The sequence below is a fragment of the Phasianus colchicus genome, chromosome 7 (assembly GCF_987193195.1).
Source record: "Phasianus colchicus chromosome 7, bPhaCol1.hap1.1, whole genome shotgun sequence".
In the NCBI taxonomy this organism is placed as follows: Eukaryota; Metazoa; Chordata; class Aves; order Galliformes; family Phasianidae; genus Phasianus; species Phasianus colchicus.
The window spans coordinates 5654462-5663844 of record NC_143442.1 but is presented as its reverse complement, the minus strand read 5'-3'; the positions used below and the strand labels follow the sequence as shown (position 1 = coordinate 5663844).

General features: G+C 39.2%; 1 long non-coding RNA gene across 1 annotated transcript; it reads right to left on the bottom strand.

The window, feature by feature from the left end:
- Positions 1-204: 204 nt before the first annotated feature.
- On the bottom strand, positions 205-4754 carry LOC149917196 (uncharacterized). Its single transcript, XR_016467988.1, has 3 exons — positions 4278-4754; positions 2910-3259; positions 205-2044 (listed from the first exon to the last, which is right to left on the bottom strand). It is a non-coding gene; the product is annotated as an uncharacterized LOC149917196 (long non-coding RNA).
- Positions 4755-9383: the final 4629 nt, after the last annotated feature.

Genomic DNA, 9383 nt, shown 5'->3' with positions numbered 1-9383 from the left:
GAATCGGTGACTTGTACAGCTTTAAAAATCAGCTTTATGACTATCGTTAAATGAAAGCATCTCTCCTCATGGGGACTTTTGTTTCATCATGAGATGTATATCTCTTAGCACAACTAGTCGCATCCAAAGCATTATCATAAAACTTTTTATTTAAAACAAGAAAATCAGAAAGACATTCTAAATGAGGATGTTCTGTACTGGTGGATTTTAGATAAAACTGGTTAAATTTATGATAAATTCTTACATATGTGGCTTCCTTTTAATAAATTCCAACCCAAGCAACTTATGAAATATATTATACCAATGTTTCCTTTGAAAACTTCTCTATGCTTCACGATTACATAGCTTAAGAAGTTTAGAAGCCTTGGGCAAGCAACTGAAACTACAAGAGGAATGTTTAAGAATTGTTTGTATGCTTGATTTGTTTTACAGTGCATTTGGTCTTTAGTTTTGATTGGATTGTCTTACTGAAACATGAAGGGCATTTAAAAGTAAGAAAGTGAATAGGATACATTTGCAACTATATGCCCAAAAGCAAGATCTTAATGTCAGAAGTAAATTATAACAACTTACATTGCTGATGACATACATTATAATTCAAAGCCTGGCAAACCGCATCAAGGTTGTTCTTACCATGATCTGACAAAAATGTCTTAAAGCCTTGTGGTTTTTAGGTTTACAGTAACCAGACTTTATTTATGCTAGGAATTTCATAAATAAAAAGCAAGCTTTACCAAAGGTAAGACTTTTTTTTTTTTTTCTTCTTTTTTTTCTTTTTAAATGCTGCTGAATCTTTTTGAAAGTTCAACTTTTTATGCCAATAATGATAAAAGTGGGATGATCCCAGCGGGTCAGGCATGTGCCAGCCATCATCCACTTTGTCATGTTGGGTGACAATGGTGAGCTTCCTAACGTTGCATGTGGGAAAGGATGCAGGCAGTCAAGTCTCAACTCGCTGCCTATCTCTGAGGGTTTTCCAGGTCTTTGAGCAGTTCTTTGGCAACGTGAGATGTGCAAATGTATGATGCTGTGCCTGCAAACAGCCAAGCAGCCCGTGAGGCTTCACATTCTGTGCATCCTGTGGGATTTTCCAACTTGGCGCTGCCTGTGGGGACCCGAGCTTGTGGGATTACCCAGTGAAAGGTGAGGGCTCACAGTGGGCAGAGGCAGGAGGTAACACCCCAATCCCACACCCATGCTGTAGTGCTCAGGCCATGGGTGTGCTGTAGTTCGTTGCTCTGTCTTTGACAGCAGCCTTAGGAAGGCAGGAGCACAGCAGCTCTTTGTTGCAGCTCCTGACACTGGCACAAGTGTCCATGTGCTCCCTTGGATGTGCCTGCTCAGGCTTTTTCATTGACTACAGCATTTTCCCTAAACCTTAAAAGACTTATTTTCCATGGATTTGTTTGGTCTTCTCACACCACTTAAACTCTTAATATCCACTGCCTCTTTGAAAGAAAATCTCTTTTTGGTTGTGTTAGACCTGCTCTCATTACAGAAAAGGAGCTGGAAAGTCCCTGCTGGAGCTCTCCCTGCCACCCGTGGCTTATACGCCAGCCCTGTCCTCACACTGGCTTTTTCCAAGACAGGATCCCCACCTGCCTCCTTGAAAGGAATACCCTTCCAGCAGCCTCATCCACCTATCTCATGGAGATCCAGCTCAACATCTGACCTCTCCAGCAGGACCAAATCCTAAACCTCCCATTATGCTGACTTGACTCCCAAGTTTCTCTTCTGGTTAAAGAAAAACTCTCCCCCTCCTTCAGTTTCTATATAAGCAGGAGAGGAGAAAGGGTGAGAGAGAAACAACAGCAGCCTTTCCTGCAGGCTGCTGTTGGGGTACACACAGGGATGAGGGGCTGTGTTTCAGCTGCTGCTTTGCTAAATACTGCACTGTGTTACTCTGATTATTCGCAGGCTCCGGCTCCGATCATCACGCCGATGAATGAGAGCCTGGTTTAATGGCAGGTGAATGACGACGAAGGTAAGGTGATTGCTCCCCATTTACTCTGGAGGAAATGGTACCACTTTGGCATCAGGTCCACTGGAAAAAAAAAAAAAAAAAGAAAATAAAAATATTCACAGCCTTAAGCATAACAAGCCTGATTTGTCTGCCTTTCAGCTGCAATCAGTGAGAAACAACCCCACTGAAGTAAGCCTGAATGAAACATGAGGCTGTACATTTAGGTGAATAATAGCTGGATTTAGGTTTGGATTCTAGCGCACGGTTTTAGTAAAAAGGGATGCATGCTGTCACTGCATCAAGGTGCTGAAACCATCAGCTCCTGGCACGAGAGCCATAGCATCATCACACCATGCCCAGGCAGAGAGCTGCTGCAGGGCAGGCAGGGATCATCCTGCAGGACTGTACAGAACGCACACCACATTTATCATTTACCTTCCGGAAACCCCAAAGTAAATAGATAACTAAAATCCATTAGAGAAACACACTCCCTGCCTTTAAAACTAATATCATTTTTTTTGGTATGGCATTGTCTGCCTACCGTGCTGACTGTGAAGCAGAGCTCGGCTCCCACTCTGGTCTGTATGGAGTGAATTATGCATTGGCAGAGCCTGCCCACGGCATACATACAATGCCTCTGCACCAGACTCTGCTAGTGAATGAGAAATTAAAAGAGAGTTGTCATACGGAAAATTAAAAAGTGGCCACTGTTACAAAAATCTGTTCTTTAATTCATGCTGCTTCTAAGGACCTGGAAAGAAAGTAATGAAAAAGCTTGAGAAATCTTGTGACGGCTCTGAACGCCCATCAGTACCATGATTTGCTGTGTGATTTACATGTTTAAATTTATTATTTACATGCTTAAACTTCCAGAAGCAAAGCCTGGGCACAATTCTTCGAGGCACTAAGCACCCAGTGATCAATGCAAAACATCCTCCTCACTCACTCACTGCTTTTTTTCTGTTTCGGTTTGGTTTTGCTGTTTCCATTCCTATGAAGTGGTCACTCATCATTCCTGTGCTTCATGAGGTCGGCGCAAGCGATTTTAAGAACATCTGGAGGCTCACAGCTCATCTTGGTATATATAGGTGTTAAAGGTGATGATTTATTTGTATATTTAATTTACTGATCAGCAAGAAACAGCTTTTGTGCTCCATCATTCCTTCTGTACTAAAAAAATATACACTGAAGGAAGTTGTTTTCCTACTCATGCCAGCTCATCCGAAACAGCAACCTCTCATACAGTATCCATCTCCTCCTAGGCCCACAGAGGCATTCACCAGGTAATGGGAACAGCTGCAAGGAAGGGAAAAAACTCTCTAAGTATCTTGAAATTCATGCTGTTCTTGTCTGCTATTACACCCAGATATATTAAATGCACACTTCTTAATCTAGCCAGTGCCCTCGCACATCTTATGATGCTGTGCTTGACCTTTTATCAAAGAAAAGTCTTAATAAATAAGTTAATGGAAAAGCTACATTTCCTTCATGTACTGACAATCACCTCAGACTGACTTTTGCCATGGAACCTCGCCAAAGCATCAGCCTGCTAGCATCACATTTACTCCAACAACCCAATCTTTCCTCATCTGCACGCAAGAGATTTTTCCTTTTGAATCAGACACACAGGAATGTTCATGGGGTTCGAGCACTGAGCATTTCTCCAAGCTCTGTGAAAACAGCACTGCAGAGGGAAGCAGTGCACAATCAGTGACATGGATACCATCACCTGCTTCCCTGTGAGATGGAGTTATGATGAGTTGACTGCAGTGTGTCCTATCCAAGACTCCAAGCAGCAATTGCTAACAGGAAGGAAATGCTGTTTGGTGATGTGTTGCTATATGACAGTTCACATAAACACAAGTAAATTAGACAATGACATTAAGAGCCTTGATTATTATTGATGTTATCAGAACAAGAATTAGGATTTGCTGGCAAAATCTTCTTGGTTGGCACTGACTCCAGCAGGGAAATAAGAGCAGACAAATACTGCAATATTTTAATAAGCAGCTGAGCAACTCCCAAACCACAGTTATCTTAATGATGTGACAAGCATCAACTATCCTATCAAGCAAATTCCCATAAATCAAAGAAGTAACCTGTGTGGCATGTGACAAGTTTGTGATTAGGAGAAAACTAAAATATTCAAACTCTGTTGTGCAGTAATGACCAAAATATATAGCACTCTCTCTTTAGTAGTGAGCCTAATTGGATCCCATGCTATCTGCCTCACCTGTCAAAGGTGTGAAGGTTTCTGAGTCTCAGAATTCCAAAATTTCTTGTAACAAATGTTGAGAACACATCATCTACTCACCAAACAGCCTGGTTATCCCAGAGAACAAATGGTTTTTCCGGTTACAATACGTTGATATCTGAGGAAACAATGGTTATTTCCCTCTTCCCCATGCTTAAAATTACTGTTGTATTTCAGAAAGACCAAATGCAAAACTAAAGGCAACTACAGATACTTAAGTACAATCTGATGGCATTTATGATCATCAAGTGAATGGGAAGAAAGTAAAATGCAGATTTGAGGCTGCTCTAAAACAGCAATGGTTTTATTTTTTTGAAGAAGCAAAACTTTTATTTGCACATTGTGTTAAATGCAATGTAAATTTCTACTCGTTCTTTGTGAGCAGAAAGTCCAATGGAAGGAAACTAATCTGGGCATCTTACTGTGGGAGAACCTGCAGTGTTAACTCAACCGAGCTATTAGGCACTAAAGGAACACATGGGAGGGAGCCACAGGGAACAGAGCTTCGTGAGTTCCATTGGTCACAGAATTACTTGTTTTTTTCTCAGTTAGGATTAGCCTCTATAGAAGTGAATGGAAATGCTGTGAGAAACTCCAGCAGGTGACTTATTATGCAATGCAAAATTAAACACAGCCAATCGGATACATTCTCTATCGCTTTTTGAGTAAGAAAGCACAATCCAATGCCAAGAAGAAAAATCTTCATGTTTCCATTTATTTCCTGAAAACACTTCTTTTAAGATATAATGAAAAAACAGACATTTTTTTCAACTATATTAATTCCTTTTACCAAACTGCAAATGCTACTTGCATGGCGAGGAATGAAAGCATGAGGCAGATGCAGAAAATTGCTCTATTTGCTACTAGCAGAGCTATTTATATGTTGACAAACAGTTGTGCCAAGAGCAGATGGATATTTTCTAGTATTGAAGAACTGCTAATTGTGTGCTGCTGTTCCTCTCAAGTTCATGGGGAAAAACCATTGGTGTTCTGCAGAGCAAGGCATGAAGAAACCAGTTCAAACCGTGCATTTGGCAGAGCAGCCAACACCTCCTAGGACGGCATGGAGGATGCCCTGGAGCAAGAAGATGCTCAGCCAGATGTCAGCTTAGCAACTCTCAGCAAAGCATGACCACGAGGAGCAGCACTTTGCAAATCTTCTGCAAGTCCTTCGCAGAGGCACACAAATAAGGCAGAAGAATTCAGCTCAGAGGCTGATAAACAGCATATGCCTGTAAAGAATTTACAAAGCCATTTTGTCTGCCCGTGTCTCACCCATATTTTAATTATGTGGAAACACAGATACGCTTGTCCTAACGTACTGGAATGATATGCAATTAATCTGACAAGGAAAAGGCATCTGTCTGTAAATCTGTATGTTATCTCATCACTGCTTGTTTGTATATGAGGCTGAGGCATGCACTGTATGCTCACAACACGTTGGATCACATTGGCATCAGGAGAAGGGGTGAAGGCAGATAAAGAGCAGGAATTGCTTTCACAAACTGAATTGCCCCTATCCAGCCCTTGGTTAAAAAATAAAGAAAAAAAGCCCCGCACACTGTGTCTTGATATTCTTATGTGTATCAGTACTAAAGTACAATTTAGTTACCTTAAGAAAGTCTCAGACCTGATTTATCTATGAGACACACTTCACAACACAAACCAATTTTGCTGTAGTAATACCATGTCAATATTTCCTGACAGAAGACAAATGTTGTTATTATTTTGCCAGTTCTTACCTTTGTAAAAGTTTAGGATTTTACAAAATGACTCTTCTTTACATGTCAAAATGGTAAGTTGTTGGAAAGGAAAAAAAAAATTGAAGACACTCATATCTATTGACAGGGATGGATTCTGCAGCAAGGTTGAAAATGATTTGGGCACAATATTGACATTTAAAAATATTAAAAGGAAACCCTGTTTTTAATGGATACCTATATAAACGGGAAGATAAAACAGAAAAAAAAAAATAACAGAACTATTTTTTGATGTATCCTGTGATATTAAAAATGATTTATCTGTACGCTCTCTGTTGGAGCTCTTTGTGCAAATATGTGCAGACACACATTCCTCTCCATAGTTGTGATCTGAAAAATCAGTCTTTCTTCTGCATTCACCTTCTTCTTTCCCCTCCACTACATTAGAAGAGACATAACGCATGATCTCTACTTTATATTCACTTTAATACTTCTAAAACTGATGCAAACTGCCCAAGCTGAAATCTTTTATTATTTTGTCTCTGTCTTTTTTTAAATCTCCTCTGCACTGCTTACTAACCATTGTTTTGCCCTGCACTTCCATACAGAACTCACACTTGTGTTCGTGTTCTCTTGGTTTCTGTCTACAGTCATATCTTGTGCCAATACAAAGACATGAAACAACTTTTCTCTGTTTTAAACTGAGAAAGAGAAAGTCATATTTGGTAATCAGCTACAAGGATGTCAAGGCTATTTCCACAGTGGAGAGCAGGTTTGCAAGAAGCACAACACGTAGCCCACATAAGAACAGGTGAGCTTTCACAGCAGGGAAAGGCTTCTTCAGATAAAAATTGGTATTAAGGTGGTGATCTGGCCAAACAATGCAGTTCATACTCAAGGGTCTCAAACTGTCCCATAGAACCTCTGCATACTACGTTTGTTCAGCATAAAATGTCTCAAGAAGCACAGCTTACAATTTCATCCTTAGAGAATTAAAGGAGAGGGAAAAACACAGGGACTTGTAGAGAGAAAACCAGATGACTCTATTCACCTCATTAGCAACCAGTCAATTGGGGACTTTACTTTTGAACACAACATGGTCAATTTTGGCCTTTACAGAACATGCATCAATCCATCCAATTACTTTTTAATCTAACCAGTTTACAAAAATACATATTTCAACATTAAAAATGAGCAAACAGCAGTTTGTAGACTGTTTGGAAAGTCCCACAATGGAGTTTGGTATTTAAGACGTAAAAGTGCTGAGCTGAGCTACCAATGAGCAGAGGGCAGGAATGTGGCTTCAGAAAGAGATGCTGAATAACAGAGACAAATAGCAGCTGTAGAACATCTGTATTTGACTGAATTACGCAGAAGAGCTTTAAAAAGGTTTTGATTTATGAAACAGAAAGACCTCAAAGGTCGTTATCATCAAATTTAAAGAAAGCCACGTTATTTATGCAAACATTCACACATTTATTTCTTTAGCACTCAACTGGCTCAGTTTTAGCTATAAAAAAAACAGAAGGCCAGAAGAATGCTGGGTATTTTATTTCAAACTGAAGACCATAGAGCAGAAGTCTGAACATTTTCCCTTATCTAAGAACCAGCTGCACTGAAACGGGTTTTATTTGTATAGCAACAGCAATACTTGCCTAAAACTGACATGAAGGAAGAATTAGGTCATATGTTTAAGTTCATTTTCATGCTGATTATTTTGTTATGTTTCCCCAATTCCATGCTGCTGAAATAACTGTCTATTATTATTTCCCATTGCAGCAGTTATACACATGATCTATCAACTCTTGAATAAAAACAAATGTATTCTAACTTCTGAGCGCTACGTCTTCATTTTACCTTAATTCTATGCATTCCATAAGAAGAACCTCAAAAGCTGTTACCTTAAAATTACCCTACACTTAATCTGAAGATTGTGCAAGAACACAAAATTACAGTATTTCAAAGAATTGAGCATTATTATTTTTGTTTCTCTTCCCTGCTTCACTCCTTGCATTGGCAGCATGTCCCACAGAGTACACTGCATGCTTTCTCAGGCATAAGCTGGGGGTCAGTGGAGAGCAGTGCGTATTCCTGCAACGTTACAGTGCTTCTTTCCTTCTTTATTTTCCACCAGAGATGCTAAGCAGATGATTTTGTGAAAACTTATGGATCCATTTAATTCTAACCATGCCACATGTTCCTCCATCTCCATCAAAAATTGCTCACATGAAGCTAAGTGCATACATAACAGTTTTCTGTATTAAGCCACTGAATTATGTGTTGAATTCACTGGCAATTTTTCCTGTGTTCACATGGATTTTAAAAACAACCAGACAGAAATTAAACACTTGTTTTTATATAGAGCAAAATAAAATCTGGCAAGGTGACTTGTGCTGCTGCGATACGCAACACCTTCCCCTTAGCTGAAGAGAATTTGATTAGATTTGGGAGAGTGAGGGGGTGTGGATTGAACCCTGTGGCCTTTCCTCTGGTACTACAATCCCACCCCATGCTATTTTGAAGTACAGAGAGCAATGCTACCAGGTAATTTTTGCTATTAGCATTTATTTTGTATAAGGAAAAAAAAATAGCATGGATTTGTACAGCACCCAGACATGAAAATACTGCTTTTTCATATAACATGTGTGTGCATATAACGTGTGTGTGGAAATTAAGATTTTTTACAAACCAAAGATTAGAGAAATTATTATTTTTTTTTAGATGAAACAGCATATGCCATGTATGATCATTTTATTATTAAGGTTCCTACCAATTGCTGCTCACAAAAGATAGATTTGATTTTCTATTTCTACATTTTATTTACTTGCAAAATGCATTCTGAAAACCCAGCTAAGACAAAAAGGAGCTTACATTCGCATCTTCAGAGAAGAAACTAACTTGTGCTTCCCATTTGCTTTTCTAACAATCACAACCCCCCCCAGTGAAATTACTGCAAGTTTTCTGTAGAGCTATTTCTGCATGCACAAAACTTCATTTCATTCCTCGATGTTAAAATTACTCAAAATACAAGATACCATATATACGTGAATTTTACTAGACTAATACTGTTTCTAAACTCCTCAAGTTAATATTCTTCACTCCCCACCAATCTTAGCCTATCTATTGGTATATAGGAGCCAGTTCTCTCTGACACACGGAACAATTAATTCATGCTGCCAAACACAAGAGGAATGCAATGCTTTTTCAAATATCAAATCAGTCCAATTTCATTTAGACTTAAATGATTCTTCTGGTCTCTCTTCATGTAGATACCTCTGCAGTCAATTAGCACTGTCACTTTTAATCTGTAATACTCAGATATTGGTCATTTCCCATTAGAGTCTTATTAAATAGATTCTTATGGCCAGATAGAACCTTCTGCAGTGTAATATCTGAGGAGAGAAAACTGACAGTCATTATGCAGCTGGCATTTACTGAAAGGTTAGATATCGCAGATAACCTTAAT